Consider the following 21,480-nt stretch of genomic DNA (forward strand, 5'->3'; position numbering starts at 1 on the left):
ATTTTCCACTATAGCCCTAGAATCATCCATTCCTCCAAGGAGCACTGGTTCCTTGTACTGAAGTATCCTTTCATCAAAGTACTAGAAACCAAGATTTGGGCACAAGATGTATACATTACGCTTTTAAACTATTGCTTAAAATTTATTTCTAATATTCTTTACCAGATGTCATAATTCTTTTAGACAGGTTGACTCTTTTACATTTTTCACTATTATAAACTATGGCCTTCCCTGGTGGCTCAGTGGGAAAAGAATCTGCCTGCAATGTGGTAGACCTGGGTTCGATCCTTGGGTTGAAAAGATTCCCTGGAGAAGGGAATGGCTACCCACTCCAGTATTCTGGCCTGGAGAATTCCATGGAAGGTATAGTTCATGAGGTCGCAAAGAGTCGGACATGACTGAGCAACTTTCACTTTCATTCACTTTCTTTAAACTATGTCCGGTGAATCCTGTAAGCAGGTATAGTGGGATTTTAGAGGAATCTCATTGCAGCCTGTATTTCGCCATAATGACCTCTAAAATAATTTCACTTGTCACTTTCAGTTGTAGAAACAGAAGTGTGTGCAAATGAGTATCAGATCCTCTTGGCTGTGGAGCAATTCCCCTGCTCCTCCTGTTCACTCTGTCCCAACCAGAACCGCTCATCCCAGGACAGGTGACAGGGAAAGTAAATACCTGAAGGCTGTTGACCTTGCTCTGGTCTGCAGCCCCCATGAGATACCTCCCTGCCTTTGAATATATGAATATATTCATATTCTCCCAGTGGGGACCGAGTCAATCATTAGCTATCCCTGAGATCTCTAGGTGGACACAGCTTCACAGGATCCTTGCAGAGTAGGAGTAGATGCCCAATATGGTTAATTTGTAAAACATCAAGAGTTCAGTTTAACCTCATAGGACAGACTGAGGATGGGTGTTAGACTCTTTTATCAGCAGGTTTCCACTGAGGGTTCAGATTTCCATCTTACACAGCATCTTCTGTTTTAATCCTCTGTTGCCCTTGCTGGGTGGTCTCCCCAAGCATGGTTTGGAAGGAGCTGTTGGTTCCTTCCTCTTGCTGTTTGCTCTCAAATCCCACAGGGCACAAAGCCATAAATTTTTTTTTAATACGTAGCTGACATATTTAGTCACGGGCACATTACTTAAAAGCCTTGAAATGGCCACACAGAGTAGGGCAGAATCATCTCAGGATATTGTCTTTGTCTCTGGTTTGCATATAAGGCATGAGGATATGGAAGACACTATCGACACACGTTGGTTTCTACAAGTTTTGAGGAAAAACTGTGAAATTCTCTTTGCTTATACTCAGGCTGTATACCAGAATATTCTCTCTCTCTCTTTTTTTTTTGCTTTCTTTTCAGTTTTTTTTTTAAACTGGAGAACAATTGCTTTACAATATTAATTTCTGCTGTACAACAAAGTGGGCTTCCCAACTGGCTCAGTAGCAAAGAATCCAGGCAATGCAGGAAACGGATTTGATCCCTGGGGTGGGAAGATACCCAGGAGGAGGAAATGGCAACCCACTCCAGTATTCTTGCCTGGGAAATCCCACGGACAGAGGAGAATGATGGACTGCAGTCCGTAGGGTCACAAAGAGCTGGGCAAGCTGAGTGAGCACACACTTACAACAAAGGGAATCAGCTCTATGTTAACATATGTCTGCTTCCTCTTGGACCTCTCTCCCCACCCCCATCCCACTGCTCTAGGTCATCACAGAGCCCCGGAACTGAGCCCTCTGTGTTATAAAACAGCTTCACACTAGCTATTTATTCCACACATGGTAGTGGATATATGTCAGTCCTCGTCTCCCAGTTCGTCCCTCTCTCTCCTTCCCCGGCCTGTATCCACATGTTGCTGTTGTTCAGTCACTCAGGTGTGTCTGACTCTACGACCGTAGGCTTCTGCAGCACGCCAGGCTTCCCTGTCCTTCACTGTCTCCTGGAGTTTGCTCAAACTCATATCCATTGAGTCAGTGATGCCATCCAATCATCTCATCTTCTGCCATCCCAGTCTCCTCCTTCCTTCAATCTTTTCCAGCATTAGGGTCTTTTCCAATGAGTTGACTCTTCATATCAGGTGGCCACAGTATTGAATCTTCAGCTTCAGCGTCAGTCGTTCCAATGAGTAGTCAGGGTCGATTTCCTGTAGGATTGACTGGTTTGATCTCTTGAAAATCAAGGGATTTTCAAGAATCTTCTCCAGCACCACAGTTCCAAAGCATCAGTTGTTTGGTGCTCAGCCTTTTTTATGGTTCAACTCTCACATCTGTACATGACTACTGGAAAAATTATAGCTTTGACTACATGGACTTTCATCGGCAAAGTGATGTCTCTGTTTTTTAATATGCTGTCTAGGTTTGTCAAAGCTTTTCTTCCACGGAGCAAGCGTCTTTTAATTTCATGGCTACAGTCTATCCACAGTGATTTTGGAGCCCAAGAAAATAAAGTCTATCACTGTTTCCATTTTCCCCCCCATCTATTTGCCATGAAATGATGGGACCGGATGCCATGACCTTTGTTTTTTGACTGTTGAGTTGTAAGGCAGCTTTTTCACTCTCCTCTTCCATACATCCACATGTCTAACTCCACGTCTCTATTCCTGCCCTGCAAATAAGATCATCTGTACCATTTTCCTAGATTCCATACATATGCATTAGCATACAACATTTGTTTTTCTCTTTCTGACTTAATTTACTCTGTATGACAGACTCTAGGTCCATCCACATCATTAGAAATGACCCAATGTCATCCCTTTTTAAAAGTCATAAATTATTTAACACCTTTAACTTCACCTTACATTCACTTTTAAATGTTTTATTTAAAATTGTGCAGAGAGGTCCAAGCTTGCAGAGCTCTGCATGGAGAATTCACTTTTAAATGTTTTATTTAAAATTGTCCTGAGAGGTCCAGCCTTGCAGAGCTCTGCATGGAGAGTTCCGTGTAAAGTGTGGTACAAACAACAGGATGTGGAATCAGAAAACCAATGAACCAACCAAGCAAGCACCCAACCAACAGATTATAGGGTTGTTCATCTCTGATGGACTTGAGGTTGTGACTTTACAGTTCTGTCATTCCTGGGAAGTGATTCAGTCTCAGAGACGAGAGTGCTTAGCATCATGTATGAAGACATCCTACATCTAGAAAACAGTGAAGACTTCTTTTCCTTGCCTTCCTTCCTCCTGTCTTCCTCCATCCCTTGTGGACTGTCTCCTCCTTTATCTCTCAACGGGAATAGAAGGAAACACACTTCCCTCTAGGCTTTGGAGACAAGGCCCGCCCAGGTTTGTGCGGGTTGTGAAAGGCTGCCCACGTTTGTTTTACCCAATCGCTTACTAACAAGACCACTCCCACCAAAGACAACTCTAAGATATTGCTGTGAGAGCCCTTGCTGAATCATACAAAATTGCTTCCAGAAGTTGGTTAAGCCATGCATCAAAATTGGAACCCATTTTCCCCTTTCTCGTTTTATTTCTCCAAGTTGTGACATAAATTATGCTTACAGAAACAAGAAGGTCATCGTAGAGCCTTTAGTATATTCTGCAAAATACAGAGGTTAACCTGCCAGGTGGGATTATGATGATAAGATAATGAATGCAATACCATGCACAAAACCTGGCACAGATGTGCTTTAAACTTTTCAAAATACTCAGGAGTGCTTTGAGTTAAAAAATGCAAGCTTGAACATTTAAACATTGAGTAAACAGTACTCTGAATTTGAAACATTTTTTTTGTTAGTATGTATTTAAAAAACTTTTTAACTGGAAGAAAATTGCTTTACAATGTTGTATCAGTTTCTGCCATACAAGAACACAAATCAATTGTACTATACACACACACCCACCCACACACACACACACACACACACACGTATATATGTCCCCTCCCTCTTGAGCCACCCTCCTTTCCCCCAACCCCATCCCTCTAGGTCATCAGAGGGCGCCAGGTTGGGCTCCCTGTGTTATACAGCAAGTTCTCGCAAATTAGCTGTTTTACACATGATACTGTATATATGTCAGTGCTACTTTCTCAGTTCGTCTCACCCTCTCCTTCCCTCGCTATGTCCACAGGTTTGTTCTCTATGTCCGCATCTTCATTCTTCCCTGCAAATAGGGTCATCAGTACCATTTTTCTGGATTTCACTATGGACAATAGTATGGAGATTCCTTAAAAAATTAGAAATAAATCTGCCTTATGATCCAACAACTCCACTACTGGGCATAAACCCTCAGAAAACCACAGTTCTAAAAGACATGTGTTCCCCAATGTTCATTGCAGCCCTGTTTACAATAGCCAGGACATGGAAGCAACCTAGGTGTCCACTGACAGATGAATGGATTAAGAAGTTGTGGTGCAGATATACAATGGAGTATTATATGTTTAATCACTTCAGTCACGTTCGACTCTTTGTGACCCAGTGGACTGTAGCCTGCCAGGTTCCTCTGTCCATGGGATTCTCCAGGCAAGAATCCTGGAGTGGGTTGTTATTTTCTACTCAAGGGGATCTTCCCAACCCAGGGCTTGAACCGATTCTCTTTTATCTCCTGCGTTGGCAGGCAGGTTCTTTACCACTAGCGCCACCTGGGAAGTCCAGTGGAATATTACCCAACCATAAAAAGAACAGATTTGAGGCAGTTGTAGTGAGGTGGATAAATCTATAGCCTGTTATACAGAGTGAAGTAAGTCAGAAAAAGGAAAATAAATATTGTATATTAGCATATATATATATATATATATATATGGAAGTTAGAAAATGAATTTGAAACATTCTTAATTGATTTATATATTTGGTTCCTGTGTATCTTTTGTTCCACTTGTATTCTTAAGATAGCTTCATAAAATATTATTCAAAGGCAGGACTCTGTCTTACAGGATTCACTGTATTCTTGGGCTCAGAGACTGCTATAGCTGGAACTCATGCTTGCACCCTGCTGGCTTGGAGGTCCTAGACTGCTAGGTAAGAACACTTCTGTCCATGAAATTGTTCCACTAAATAGAACATGAAATGGTTCCACTAAACTGGAAGGAGAGACTTCCACACAGCCAGTGGGAGACCCTCATGGCCTGGGATTCACAGCCAGAAAAGGAGTTAGTCTGCTGGCTGGAGTTATTGATTCTGATTATCAAGGCAAAATGGGGCACAGAAGACCGTGGCTACATGGACTGAGCCTGGAACCCAGGGGATTCTCTGAGCATCTCCTTGTACTTCTATGTAAGAACTAACTCATCATTAAGTTTAATGGGAAGCTAGAAAGACCAAAGGCAAGGCGGGATCAGCAAGGACACGGATGCTTTGGGTGTGAAAACTTTGGCTCCTCTTCCAGGTAGAAAACCCGGAGTGGCCAAATCCTGGCTGATAGAGATAGTAGAAGAAGCGGCTGTAGACACCAACGTGGCTTCATGACAAGCAGCCAATAAGAGACCATAGAGGCTTTACATATTTTCTGTTTGCTCATTACAAATAAGTATTTTTTTTTATATATTAACCATTCTTCACTCTCTTCCTCATTTTTACTTTATGTGCAAGGTTTTGGAAATTAATTTTTATAATTTATGCAGAAAACCTCAGTGGGACAGTGACTGAATTGGAGGAATAATTAATACAGCTGATAACTGATACAACAATTATTGGGACTATGACTCCTCAATCTTGAGAAAGAGTGAGCATTTCTTCACCTCCAAGATGCATGGCTGGGTCTTGTTAGGAAGAAGATAGAGTGGTTTTGTGGTTTCTCAGGGGTTTTGGGGGGCTTCCCAAGTGGCTCAGATGGTAAAGAATCTGCCTGCAATGCAGGAGACCCAGGATTGATCCCTGGGTAGGAAAGATCCCCTGGAGAAGGAAATGGCAACCCACTCCAGGATTCTTGCCTGGAGAATCCCAGGCACAGAGGAGCCTGTCTGGCTACAGTCCATGGGGTCACAAAGAGTCGGACAGGACTGAGCGATTAACACTTTCACTTTCAGGAGTTTGTGCAGAGCCTCGGTGTGAAGGCAGAAGAGCTAGAGGAGTGAGCTGTCGGCTCCAAGCTCACCCTCACCGCCAGACCTGCAGAAGGAAAGATAGACCCTTTATGAATTTTCCCTTGTCAGCTGGCAAGTCCTGGTCAGCGGAGGGCCCTGGAGAGACATTGCCGGAGGAAGAGACTTCCCTCCCTGGATCCAAGCTGTTCTCCCGGCAGGCTCCTGCTGCGGATGCAACCTCTCCAGTGTCCCAGCTCCCACAGCCTGGGGGACGTTCCCACGTAAGCTGGCTGCAGTGTGGGCAGATGCTACGGTGCCAGCTCGTGGGTGCCTGGCAGCCGGCACGTGGCTTGAAGCAAGGCACCTCCCCCAACACACCCACTCATGAAGTTTCCCTGGTTCTCCAGAGAACACTTTCCAGCAGGTTCTAGAGGGCTGGGTCCCAGCAAGTTCTGCTGATGACACTGCAGCATCTTCTCTGCTGGCTGCTGAGGTTGCTCTGTGAGTGTTCTGTCCTAAAGACCTGGTGGGGGGTGCGGGGGGTAGGGGGCACCCCTCGAGCATTCTGTCTCAGCCCGGGGGTGGCTGTGCCTTCCAGCTGCAACCCCGTATGCTCTAGACAGCTCTTCTTTTCTTCTCAGTCAATCCTTTGTGGCTCCAATCCCCCCTTTAACTCAATTTTTATAACAAACTTTCCCTGTGTACATTACTGTGTGGTTTCTGTCTCCTGGTTGGACTCTAATTGACACAACACTATAATCTTTGGAGGGTAAGAGAGACAAGTTTGAAAACGTAAAAATCGACTTGGCATTGAATAAACCACACACTGCTCCCACTCTTGCAATATGAAACGTCTTCTTCACCAGTTGCGTGTTTGGTTCCTGTGTGTCTTAGATCTGTTCCTTTTGCTGAAATAGCTTCATAAACATCACTTAAAGGCAGTTTGTGAGCTTCATCTTCTCCAGCGTCGACCAGCTTAACGCATCCAATACCTCCCTTTAAGAAAGCGTTACTAGCCGAGTCCCTAGAGTGCTTGCCAGCCTAAGCTTGGTCAAGCTGGACACCATCTGGCACTCCGGGCAGCTTAAACTGGGGATGTGGAGGACGGAATTTTACCAAATTGAATGCGTGCATGATGGTGAAGTCCTTGTGTCTCATGGCCTGACCTCAAACTGCAATCTTAAATGAAAGAAGAAAAAAACAAAAACCCTCCAGAACTTCAAAGGAAAATTGCTTTTTAATTCCTCAGAGGAATGGCAGCTAAGAGCAAAGCCCTTGCAGCTGTACCGGATATAGATTTAGGAAATTATTTCAACTCGTGATATTAGACCTCTTCAGCTGAAGCAATCAGAACCAGTCCTGGCCTGGCAGTCCCTCTCCAGGGCAGCCAGACTGGGCATAGCTGTCTCATTCTGATTGCTGGGAGTTGTTTTTCTCTCAGGAAGGCTGGCTTTCCTTTCCCCCATCTGCTAAATAAAATATGATCTGGATCACTGTTCTTTTTTTTAACCTTTAAAGGGAGCGGCTTTTCTTGTTGAATTCATATGCTTGAATCGCCCCCAAGCCCTCTCCCCGTAGGCACCTTTCACATCTGCTCGTATGAATCAGAAGCCAGAAAACATGTATGGGCGTGCCCCACATCTGCTCACAAAGCTTTGCAGATGGAGCACGGGTGGCTAGGGAATGAACTGAAATGAAAGGAGATGGTGTCTTCACAGGGGAGGGCCATAAAGCACCCCCGTGCGCTTTTCTGGAGCACTGTCGCTCTTCCAAATGAATCTGGGGATTTTTCTGGGAAGAAGAGGGTGTGGTGAGCAAGGAGGGAAAAGTGAGTCTGCCCCTGCAGTTAATGCGCCGCGTCATCCTGGACTGTTGCCTCCCCACCCCGGCTGCATCCTCACTGGCAACCAGAAGGGTCGGGATTCCTTCGAGTTCAGGAATGTTATTACCTGAAGTTTCCTTCCAAATTCCTCAGAAAGAACCCCACCCTGGAAAAAAAAAAAAAAAAAAAACTGTGGCAGCGGCAAGCCCCAGATTCCCCTGCCAAGAGGCTGAGTAGCTGTGTGATGTGGGAAAGACCACGTCCACCCACTCGGACCATAAGGGCGAAGATGACCAAGCTTATTGGAGGGTGGTCCACAGGCGGAAGTTCCACAGGATGGTCTTTATAAAAGGGGTGGGGGGTGGGGGTAAGCTCAAAGCTTTGGAAGTTAAACTGGCAGAAGGCTCCAAGCAGGACAGGATCAGAGGGGGAGGGAAACCAGCCCTCAGATGAGAGTCCAGCGTGGGCGCCAGTGAGGGGGGACGGGGGAGGAAGGGCTCTGTGATTCCCACATGGTGAAGCATGCTTCAGGCGGGATTTGGAGCATTTTGCCGGGAATCCTGCTGTGCCTCATTGCTCAGGCCCTAGGTGGACATCTCAGGAGCGTACCAACCTTGTTAGGAGATGGGGAGACCCCAGTCTTTGGGGAGCCCCCTCACAATCCAACCAGACCCTGCTATGTTCCAAAGAAGAGATGGATTACATAACAATGTGGTTGGGAAGACTTGTCCCCAGTTCCCAGTCATGTTGCGAGACTGCCCCTCCATCAACCCCCACGCCCCGATATTCCTACTTCCATCTGCTCTGCCTCTGGTCACTGCTTTCTACCAGCTCTGAGCTCTAAGGGAAACGCCATTGAGACCAGGAGACGTGTGGGCCTGTGGGTGTGCTTGGTTCATATCAACAAGGCTTTCTTTCCCCCTCATCTTGAGATAACAAGATTTTTTTAAGCTTTTTATTTTATACTGGAGTCGAGTTCATGAACAAGGTGGTGTTAGTTTCAGGTGTACAGCTAAGTGATTCGGTTACACGCATACATCTGTCTATCCTTCTTCATATTCTTTTCCTGTTTAGGTTGTTACATAACATTGAGCCAAGTCCCCTGTGCTATACAGTAGGTCCTTGTTGGTTATCCATGTTAAATACAGCAGTCTGTGAATGTCCATCCCAAACTCCCTCCTCAAAGCTTTCTTGAGCACCTGCCATGGGACAGACTGTACTTGTGCCTCGTGCTTGCTGGCTGTATGATCAAGGGTGATCCACTTTTCTTCTTGAATCTTGGTTTTATCTTTTATAAAATGGTAGGTTTTACTTCCTTTATAGTGCTGTAAATACTAAATGAAGCAATGCACACGGGGCTGAATGAAGGACTTTATAATGTATAATACTATTTGAACATTCATCTATCAATTTCACCACTGTTGACCGAGCATTTGCTATGGACCTAATACTCTTGGCACACTAGAGACACAGCAGTGAAAAAGGAGGACACAGCACCCACCCCTAAATCCTTACATTTGAGTGACATGAGTTACAAAGAAAAACATACAAGCTCCATGAATAATTGCATGACTTCAAATGGTTTTGTAGAGGCAAGAATTTAGAACCGATTCTAGGACTAAAATTCGGGATGCTGGGTTTCTTGAACCCTCAGTCTGCATTTGTGATGATAAGGGCTCCACGCTTGATAAAGAGATTATCATGACTAACCTCGATTGTTAAGGGTAGAGCTGATAAATTTTTAGATAGGAAGGCTTTCTGAATGTGCTAGCATACACACTCAGTTCAGTTCAGTTCAGTCGCTCAGTCGTGTCCGACTCTTTGCCACCCCATGAATCGCAGCACACCAGGCCTCCCTGTCCATCACCAACTGCCGGAGTCCACCCAAACTCATGTCCATCAAGTTGGTGATGCCATCCAGCCATCTTATCCTCTGTCGTCCCTTTCTCCTCCTGCCCCCAATCCCTCCCAGGATCAGGGTCTTATCCAATGAGTCAACTCTTCTCATGAGGTGGCCAAAGTATTGGAGTTTCAGCTATAGCATCAGTCCTTCCAATGAACACCCAGAACTGATCTTCTTTAGGATGGACTGGTTGGATCCCCTTGCAGTCCAAGGGACTCTCAAGAGTCTTCTCCAACACCACAGTTCAAAAGCATCAATTCTTCAGTGCTCAGCTTTCTCCACAGTCCAACTCTCACATCCATACATGACCACAGGAAAAACTATAGCCTTGACTAGACGGACCTTTGTTGGCAAAGTAATGTCTCTGCTTTTCAATATGCTATCTAGGTTGGTCATAACTTTCCTTCCAAGGAGTAAGCGTCTTTTAATTTCATGGCTGCAATCACCATCTGCAGTGATTTTGGAACCCCCCAAAATAAAGTCTGACACTGTTTCCACTGTTTCCTCATCTATTTCCCATGAAGTGATGGGGCCAGATGCCATGATCTTTGTTTTCTGAGTGTTGAGCTTTAAGCCAACTTTTGCACTCTCCTCTTTCACTTTCATCAAGAGGCTTTTTAGTTCCTCTTCACTTTCTGCCATAAGGGTGGTGTCATCTACATATCTGAAGTTATTGATATTTCTCCTGGCAATCTTGATTCCAGCTTGTGCTTTTTCCAGTCCAGTGTTTCCCATGATGTACTCTGCATAGAAGTTAAATAAGCAGGGTGACAATATACAGCCTTGACATACTCCTTTTCCTATTTGGAACCAGTCTGTTGTTCATGTCCAGTTCTAACTGTTGCTTCCTGACCTGCATATAGATTTCTCCAGAGGCAGGTCAGGTGGTCTGGTATTCTCATCTCTTTCAGAATTTTCCACAGTTTATTGTGATCCACACAGTCAAAGGCTTTGGCATAGTCAATAAAGCAGAAATAGATGTTTTTCTGGAACTCTCTTGCTTTTTCCATGATCCAGCAGATGTTGGCAATTTGATCTCTGGTTCCTCTGCCTTTTCTAAAACCAGCTTGAACATCTGGAAGTTCATGGTTCATGTATTGCTGAAGCCTGGCTTGGAAAATTTTGAGCATTACTTTACTAGTGTGTGAGATGAGTGCAATTGTGTGGTAGTTTGAGCATTCTTTGGCATTGCCTTTCTTTGGGATTGGACTGAAAACTGACCTTTTCCAGTCCTGTGGCCACTGCTGAGTTTTCCAAATTTGCTGGCATATTGAGTGCAGCACTTTCATAGCATCATCTTTCAGGATTTGAAATAGCTCCACTGGAATTCCATCACCTCCACTAGCTTTGTTCGTAGTGGTGCTTCCTAAGGCTCTCTTGAGTTCACATTCCAGGATGTCTGGCTACTCAGTGATATTTTATCACACAAGAGCCTGCCGTTTTTTTTTTTTTTTTTTTTTTTTTAGTGTTTGAACATTTAGAAACACAGACCAATCATTTCAGTTTGACTTGGACTCAAACTAGATGTGAGGTTTTTTATTTAATATAAATTTATTTATTTTAATTGGAGGTTAATTACTTTACAATATTGTATTGGTTTTGCCATACATCAACATGAATCCACCACGGGTATACACGTGTTCCCCATCCTGAACCCCCCTCCCATCTCCCTCCCCATACCATCCCTCTGGGTCATCCCAGTGCACCAGCCCCAAGCATCCTGTGTCATGTATTGAACCTGGACTGGTGATTCATTTCATATATGATATACATGTTTCAATGCCATTCTCCCAAATCATCCTACCCTCTCCCTCTCCCACGGAGTCCAAAAGACTGTTCTATACATCTGTGTCTCTTTTGCTGTCTCGCATTCAGGATTATCATTACCATCTTTCTAAATTCCATATATATGCATTAGTATACTGTATTGGTGTTTTTCTTTCTGACTTACTTCACTCTGTATAATAGGCTCCAGTTTCATTCATCTCATTAGAACTGATTCAAATGTATTCTTTTTAATAGCTGAGTAATACTCCATTGTGTATATGTACCACAGCTTTCCTATCCATTCATCTGCTGATGGACATCTAGGTTGCTTCCATGTCCTGGCTATTATAAACAGTGCTGTGATGAACAATGGGGTACACGTGTGTCTTTTCCTTCTGGTTTCCTCAGTGTGTATGCCCAGTAGTGGGATTGCTGGATCATAAGGCAGTTCTATTTCCAGTTTTTTAAGGAATCTCCACACTGTTCTCAATAGTGGCTGTACTAGTTTGCATTCCCACCAACAGTGTAAGAGGGTTCCCTTTTATCCACACCCTCTCCAGCAATTATTGTTTGTAGACTTTTGGATAGCAGCCATTCTGACTGGCGTGAAATGATACCTCATTGTGGTTTTGATTTGCATTTCTCTGACAATGAGTGATGTTGAGCATCTTTTCATGTGTTTGTTAGCCATCTATATGTCTTCTTTGGAGAAATGTCTGTTTAGTTCTTTGGCCCATTTTTTGATTGGGTCATTTATTTTTCTGAAATTGAGCTGCAGGAGTTGCTTGTATATTTTTGAGATTAGTCCTTTGTCAGTTGCTTCATTTGCTATTATTTTCTCTTATTCTGAAGGCTGTCTTTTCACCTGGCTTAGAGTTTCCTTTATTGTGCAGAAGCTTTTAATTTTAATTAGATCCCATTTGTTTATTTTTGCTTTTATTTCCAATATTCTGGGAGATGGGTCATAGAGGATCCTGCTTTGATTTATGTCAGAGAGTGTTTTGCCTACGTTCTCCTCTAAAAGTTTCTGGTCTTACGTTTAGATCTTTAATCCATTTTGAGTTTATTTTTGTGTATGGTGTTAGAAAGTGTTCTATTTTCATTCTTTTACAAGTGGTTGACCAGTTTTCCCAGCACCACTTGTTAAAGAAATTGTCTTTTCTCCGTTGTATATTCTTGCTTCCTTTGTCAAAGATAAGGTGTCTATAGGTGTGTGGATTTATCTCTGGGCTTTCTATTTTGTTCCATTGGTCTATATTTCTGTCTTTGTGCCAGTACCATACTGTCTTGATGACTGTGGCTTTGTAATAGAGCCTGAAGTCAGGCAGGTTGATTCCTCCAGTTCCATTTTTCTTTCTCAAGATTGCTTTGGCTATTCGAGTTTTTTTGTATTTCCATACAAATTGTGAAATTATTTGTTCTAGCTCTGTGAAAAATACTGTTGGTAGCTTGATAGGGATTGCATTGAATCTATAGATTGCTTTGGATTGTATACTCATTTTCACTATATTGATTCTTCTGATCCATGAACATGGTATATTTCTCCATCTATTAGTGTCCTCTTTGATTTCTTTCACCAGTGTTTTATAGTTTTCTATATATAGGTCTTTAGTTTCTTTAGGTAGATATATTCCTAAGTATTTAATTCTTTTCATTTCAATGGTGAATGGAATGGTTTCCTTAATTTCTCTTTCTGTTTTCTCATTATTAGTGTATAGGAATGCAAGGGACTTCTGTGTGTCGATTTTATATCCTGCAACTTTACTATATTCATTGATTAGTTCTAGTAATTTTCTGGTGGAGTCTTTAGGGTTTTCTATGTAGAGGATCATGTCATCTGCAAACAGTGAAAGTTTTACTTCTTCTTTTCCAATTTGGATTCCTTTTATTTCTTTTTCTGCTCTGATTGCTGTGGCCAAAACTCCCAAAACTATGTTGAATAGTAGTGGTGAGAGTGGGCACCTTTGTCTTGTTCCTGACTTTAGGGGGCATGCTTTCAATTTTTCACCATTGAGGATAATGTTTGCTGTGGGTTTGTCATATATAGCTTTTATTATGTTGAGGAATGTTCCTTCTATTCCTGCTTTTTGGAGAGTTTTTATCATAAATGAATGTTGAATTTTGTCAAAGGCTTTCTCTGTATCTATTGAGATAATCATATGGCTTTTTATCTTACACTATCTGGCACTCCCGGTGCATGGAACAGCTTTGGATGTGAAAGGAAAAGGCGTCACTACACAGTTAATAAGAGAGACTCCACAGCCGAGATTCCAAAGTGACTCGCCAGCATCCTGTCAGGGTTAGCGCCCAGCCTCTCCCACTCCTGTCTGAGAGCATCCAGGTCTCTGGCAATGTTCAGGACTGCAGGATAATTTAATATATGGGTTCAATTAAAACAAGGAGACTGAAGAATGCAAACGGGCTGAAATTTCCTTGGAAGAATAAAACCAACAAGTCCTGTTTGGTGTTTGTGTCTCAGAACTAAGAGCTAGTTTCTGACTAGTGATTTTGGAGAATATTTTTGTAAAAATGACATGGCAACTCCCACTTAAACACATAATATTTATATGTTATTAATCATTAACCAACGCATGGAGTTTGGGTTAAAAGAGTAATGAATATAATGGAGAATACCTTGGAAACAAACAAACATCCTTTTAAAAATAAACCTAAATAGGGGTAACAGAATAAATTCAGTACACTCAGTTCTTTAGAAGCAAAGTGCTTGACATTTGGCTAACAACAATCAATGAGTTATTCAAATTACTGCTTAAGATGACGTATTTGTAGGATTATCTCTCATCCGATTCCATCTATTTTTGGTGTGGATTTCCAGTGTAGTGAGCTTGAGGGTGATTTACTTTCTTCTAGTGCTTTATACCCAGTGAAATTTCAGTAATGTCTGTGGTTTTCACTTCCTATAAGAAACACCCATGTAGATGTTTTTTTCTTAAACTATTTTGTCATCCCAACTTGTAACTGGGGAAAGTAGAGGAAGTTACATTATTATTCATCATTTTATTGAATAAGCTTTAGTTTACTCAAACTTTAAATAATGATTTAGATGAACAGTATCATCCATGATGAAACTGGTCCAGGAAATGGGGGTAGAATGAGTTTAGCTAGCCTGTGTGGATTGCTTGTCATTGCTGTTTAATTGCTAAGTCATGTCTGACTCTTTTGTGACCTCATGAGCTGTAGCGCACCAGACTCCTCCATCCATGAGATTTCCCAGGCAAGAATACTGAAGTGGGTTGCCATTTCCTTCTCCAGGGGATCTGCCTGACCCAGGGATCAAACCAGTGTGCTCCTGCTTGACAGGCAGATTCTTCACCACTGAACCACCAGGAAGCCCATGTGGCTTGCTTAACAGCAACAAACTTGTTATGTATGTGCTCATGAAGTTGTCACAACAACCTCTGTCTTGGACTGCCAGGCTCTGTCAGTTTATCGTGCTTTTAGCATCTCAGTAGATTTCCCCAGTGTCCCTAAAACAAAAGAAATCCCCAATCATTTTCTGTAGTTGCTGCTGCTGCTGCTAAGTCGCTTCAGTCGTGTCCAACTCTGTACGACCCCGTAGATGGCAGCCCACCAAGCTCCCCCATCCCTGGGATTCTCCAGGCAAGAACACTGGAGTGGGTTGCCATTTCCTTCTCCAATGCATGAAAGCGAAAAGTGAAAGTGAAATCACTCAGTCGTGCCTGACTCTTCGAGACCCCATGGACTGCAGCCTACCAGGCTTCTCTGTCCATGGGATTTTCCAGGCAAGAGTACTGGAGTGGGGTGCTATTGCCTTCACAACCCAAGAGTCCCAGTATTGTGATAGAAGCCTATAAGGTAGTGAATCAGGAGTTCACACTGTATCTAACAGCCATGATTCCTTGAAGACTGAGTGTGGCCCTTGGTGCCTGGGTGAGTTTGCTGCAGTATCCTGGGGTGTCTTGGTATGTAATTTGGGAACCATGGCCTCGTGAAGTTAAGCCTTAATAATATCTCAGTTTTACTGATGGGAAAGCTGCATTTGAGGGAGGTTAGGTACTTAGAGTTTTTATACAGTCATGGGGTTCTCAAGGCTATTATGCTGGAGTGGTTTGCTGGGAACCCTGGTATGCTACAGTCCATGGGGTCATGAAGAGTTGGACATTGGACGTGACGTGGTGACTGAACAACAGCAAGAACAACAAGGTACTTAGCCAGGATGGCACAACTGGGAAGAAGATGTCAAACCTCGGACAGTTGATTTTAGCCCCTGTGCCCATCTCCCAACTTCTTACTGTGAGGAGAACTCCAGGCTTCCAAAGCCCGAATAGCAAAAGGAAGAAGAGCATTTGGGATGGATATCAAGGGCATCGTCTGAGGCAAAAGGACGATCTGGAACCAATTCATTTATCTTTTTTCCATTCATTTGTTCACTTCGGTTATTTGAAAAGCATTTGTGGCTGGTCCCTGAGCTGCAGGCCATGGAGCTCCTGGTCACATAGCAGGGAGAGATGACAGAGCCATGAGAATTGGTGCCAGACTGGGGGCGGGGGTGGGCAGGCAGGGCTATGAGCAGCCAGGATGGAACTCAGTGTTCAGAGCATCGCCAGGAGAGAACAGAGCGGCTTCTGGAAACTGGTGCAGCCCTGCCAGGCTGTCTTCACATTTTGTTACTGAACAACCTGTGCCCGACTGACTCGGTCCTGTCATCTGACCTTTATCGGATGTCATAGCTACGCATACCTGCAGTGCAAATGTGCCCCATAAGCAATTTCTAAGATGAATAAGCTTCCTCTTGTTCGATGGTGGTGAAATTCACACTTGGCTCCATATGAAATTTGAAAACTGCGTTTTGGTGTCTTAGCAACTTTTTGCCCACGTGTTTTTCCTTTTGAAAATGAGTAAGTCATGAATGACTCCACCCTTTGATCAAATAATGCATGAATTTCCCTTATTGCCAGCTCATTTTTTTTTCCTCTGAGGAGGCCGTATTTCACAAAGGCAGCAATGTGAGAAACATTTCTTGAGCACCTGTGTGTAAGGGGCCTCAGAGAGGTCACTTTTCACCCAGGGCTCAGGCTAGTGAGGGAAGAGCCATGCAGACCTACAAGTACATGGTCCATGATACAGGTCAGGGATGGGGAGCTTGAGTGGAGTCTTCAGAAATAAACAGAGCAAGAAGTGGAAGAGGGCAGGTTCCAGCCAGAGGGAGGATGACTGGGAACCTGGGAATGGCTGGCTTGGGGGAGGCGAGCAGTTAGAGAGGACAGAAGCAGGCAAGGACCTGATTGATTATCAGGAGATGGGAGCCTGGCATTTTCTTGGAGCCTCTAAAGGATTTGAAGCAGATAAGAGTGATAACCTTGGTAACTTGGCCCATGGAAGGAGCCACAGATCTGCAAAGCCAGATCTTAGTATATATCCTAACATTTACAGTACATGTTTACAGCCTCTGCTATTTTCTACCATCATCCAAGGAAGATTTGTGAACACCATGATTGCCAGGCGCCGTGCCAGGGGTCACCGAGGGTGACTCCTGGTCAGGAGGACTCAAGGGCCACTAACAATGATCCGAAAAGTCCTGTTTTCCTCCCTGTGTCCCGGTTTCCCCTTCTACCTCATTTCAAAGGAGAATACAAAAAGAAAAGTTAAAGCACGCCAGGTTACTGGTGACTTTTATGAAAACCCCTTATGATTTTTGCCCCGACTGAAAAGAACTTCTGTTTACTTGAGTTGATGGGGACTGGTCTACGAGTTACCATCTCAGGAAGACTGATGGCCCTGTTCTTTGGCTCTAAAAGACCCTGTCTGCTGTATATCTTCTGAAACATTTCACAGGGCATAAGAACATTTTTTTTCTTTCTCCTAAGATGGGAACAAAGTGCTTTCTTCACGTTGCCAAGTTCACACTGAAGCTGACACAGGGCTTCTCTGCCTGTTTTCCTTGACTTTTTTCCACATTAAATATGCATTTAAGTTTCCTCTATTTTTTTCACGGCTTAATAACTATTTTCTTTTTAAAAAAAGCAAGTAATGCTTTTTGGTATGCTGTACCAATACACGCACTCTTTCTAGTAACAGAACTCCCTTCCATGCAGACCACCATGCTATCTACGAATAAAGATATTTTTATTTCTTCCTTTCCAACTGAATGCCCTTTTTTGTTTTCCTTGTCTTATTGCACTGACTAGGTCCTCTAGTATGATGTTGAATGTCTAGAACCCTTGCTAATGGCCACGTGGGGTCATATGAGGAAGACTTGAAGAAAACTTACAGTATATATTTGTGGCAGTGATACACAGTCTAGCCTCCCCTTCAATCAAGTGGCTTCAGTATAATATCCAGTTATAAGATAAGTAAGTTCCATAGATGTCATGCACAGCACGGCTACAAGTAACATCGCCATATGTAACATAAGAAAGTTAAGAGAGACTAACAAAGGATTAATCTCTAAAATACATAAGCAGCTCATGCAGCTCAATACCAGAAAATCAAACAACCCAATCAAAAAGTGGACAGAGGACCTAAACAGATATTTCTCCAAAGAAGATATACAGATGGCTAATAAACACATGAAAAGATGCTCAACATCGCTCATTATTAGAGAAATGCACATCAAAACTGCAATGAGGTATCACCTCACACTGGTCAGAATGGCCCTCATCAAAAAAATGCACGAACAATAAATGCTGGGGAGGGTGTGGAGAAAGGGGAACACTCTTGCCCTATTGGTCGGAATACAAATTTATACAGTCACTATGGGGAGTGGTATGGAGGTTTCTTAAAAAGCTGGGAATAAAAATACCATATGACTCAACAATCCCATTACTGGGCATGTATCTGGGCTTATACCCAGAGGAAACCATAATTGGAAAAGACACTTGTACCCCAGTGTTCATCACAGCACTCTTTACAATAGCTAGCACATGGAAGCAACCCAGATGTTCATCAACAGGTGAATGGGTGGATAAAGAAGCTGTGGTGCAAATATTCAGTAAGATATTACTCAGCCATAAACATTAACGCATTTGAGTCAGTTCTAATGAGGCAGACTGACCTAGAGCCTATTATACAGAGTGCAGTAAGTCAGAGAAAAACAAGTGTATTAATGTATATGTGTGGGATCTAGAAAGATGGTGCTGATGAACCTATTTGCAGGGCAGCAGTGGAGACGCAGACATAAAGAGCAGACTTGTGGACACAGTGGGGTAAGGAGAGGGTGGGACAAGCTGAGAAAGTAACATTGAAATACATGCATCACCATATGTAAAATAAATAGCTGGCGGGAATTTGTGCATGATGCAGGGAGCTCAGACTGGGGATCTGTGACAACCTAAAGGGGTGGGTTGGGGTGGGAGATGGGAGGGAGGTTTAAGAGGGAGGGAATGTGTGTACCTATGGCTGATTCCTGTTGATGCGTGGCAGAAGCCAACACAACATTGTAAAGCAATTATCCTCCAATTAAAAATGAATAAAGTAAAATAGAAAGTAATTAAGAGAGCAGATTCTGGCTTCTCATCACAAGAATTTGTTTCCTTCCTTTATATTATATCTGTATAAAATGATGAATGTTATCTGAAGCTGTTGGGGTAAACATTTCACAATACATGTAAATCAAAGCATCATGCTGTACACCTGACTTTCAAGGTGATGTATGTCAATTATTTCTCAATAGAACTGAAAAAGCAAGAATCGAGTGAGGTGCCAGGACTCCCTACTAGGTGACTCAGTCATATTTCTGTTCACTGGACTCAGAATATTTCCAGTTACAGATATAAAATGACATAAATAGATGTCTCCTGTATCTCTTCCATAGGAAACACTTGATAAAGTAGTCATCACTGTACTCCCTGCAGGATAAAATATATCAGCGTGCTGACCTCACAGCCCCCTGTGATCTTTGTGGTTGGAGGCTGGCATTTGGCCTCAGTCAGGCTGGAATTCCATCATTCCTGTGGACGTCAGGTCAGGGAGTGTATTTCAGTGGCAGACCTCCCCTTTCCTTCTTGCTTACTGAGGATGCTATGACAGAGATCTTCAGGGGAGCTGGTTCTCAGTTTCTTATGTGCCAGCTTTGGGCACCACCTGAAGACAGTCAAGATGAGGGTGAGTGGGCTGACCGTAATAAAACCTGCTTCTGATCCTCGTCTCCCTCGGCCTTTGGATTCCTTACTCCACGCAGTGTTGTGCAAGTTCTGACACCCTGACCTCACTGAATGTAGGTCACCACTCAATCCAAGTTCCAGTCTATGAAAAATGCCAGCTGGTAAAGCCATTCTAGCCGTGAAAGCTAGAACATTAAATCCTGAATCTTTATACAAGCATTCCTATCTTGGCACATTCAATATGATGCAGTTATATTCATCCCGCTTGGTCTGATACCCTTAAAACCTATGCTTCTCAGGTTGCTGCCTACACAGATCATTTTTGATACGTCATCTTTTGGTGCGTCATCTCTTCTGTGTCCTGAAGACCTTGGGATTATCCCTTGGGTCATGATGGATCTGAGCTGTAGGTCTTGAGGCAATGAGTGGTGTTGAGGATGGGCCTGAGAGGAATAGTCATTCAGATGACTGCTCCAAGTATTGTTCTTTAAACAAGGCAAGGGCACCTCCTCAGTCCTGGAGAAAGGTCTAATTTTTCTGGAAGGGCAACACAAGAGGATTTGGAGGTTCAAGTTTTCCAGATTATCCTATTTACCCAATAGTCCCATCTCATGTCTCAAGACCCCTCCCCTCTTCTTCCAAATAAGTGTGTTTTTCTTAACATAAGCATCCTGTCGAAGTTGCATTGGGAAGGGAAGTGGGAGGGACAAGCTATTGGGTGTAAGATGAGCTCCAGGATGTATTATACAACGTGGGGAATATGCCTACTATTTTGTAATAACTGTAATGGAGTGTAGCCTTTACAAATTGAATTTGTAAGAGTTGCATTATGAACTTAGTTGGAATTCTGTAACTCACAGAGTCAAATTTTGTGACTGAATTTCCATAGCGTTGCCTACATAGCCCACATGGAGATGTTCCAGGTCACCAGGCACCTTGGTGGAGCCACTTCCCTGTGTATACACTTGTCACAGTGGCACATATAAACAAGTATTTCTTTTAAGTCTATAGGAGAATATTTCTCCTTCTCTGTGTCTGCTTGAGCTGAGTTAAAGCCCTGAGTACATCCTTTTCTATTTGAAAGGTGTCTAGTACAGTAAGAAGCAACCACAAACCTCATATGTGAAAGTTGCAAGTATCTGGAGGATGAGGGGTTTCTTAGAAGATTTAGAAATATACCTACTGGCCCTTTAAAGAGTTGGTGCTGTGCTGTGCTTGGTCACTCAGTCGACTCCATAGACTGCAGCCCACCAGGCTCCTCTGTCCATGGAGATTCTCCAGGCAAGAATACTGGAGTGGGTTGCCATGCCCTCCTCCAGGGGATCTTCCCAACCCAGGGATCGAACCCAGGTCTCCTGCATTGCAGGTGGATTATTTACCATCTGAGCCACCAGGAAAGCCCAAGAATACTGGAGTGGGTAGCCTATTCCTTCTCCAGGGAGCTTCCCAACCCAGGAATCGAACCAGGGTCTCCTGCATTGCTGGTGGATTTTTTACCAGCTGAGCTACCAAGGAGTCGGTAATCCATGGCTTATGCCCAGTTGTAATAGGTATCAGGGTGGCCACTTAAATGAAAAGAGAGCCTCATCGTTCCATGAGCATTATTGTCAAGGTAAAATGAACAAATTTAGCTGGTAAAGAAACAATGCAACCTTGTTAGATCCAAATAGTTTATACCTTACAAAGAGAGAAAAAGCAAAGCATGCCACCTCTGCTTGCCCCTTGTCCCACAGAATGATACCAAAATGGCAGAGAGCAGGTGACAACATATGAGTCATGGGGCCCTGTTGCTGATAGACCTGTTTCATGCCACATCCAGGCAGTTACACTGACTGTAGATGGACCCTAAAGGAGGTGGTTGGGGACAGAGTGTGGATGGGGAGAAGGGAGCCTCATACATCCTCAGAACACAGGAGGTGATGAGAAACTGCCCCATAAGCGGGGAAG

The sequence above is a fragment of the Bos grunniens genome, chromosome 3, assembly GCF_055505025.1.
Source record: "Bos grunniens cultivar Pamir isolate PY7600 chromosome 3, Bosgru_T2T1.0, whole genome shotgun sequence".
NCBI classification, from domain to species: Eukaryota; Metazoa; Chordata; class Mammalia; order Artiodactyla; family Bovidae; genus Bos; species Bos grunniens.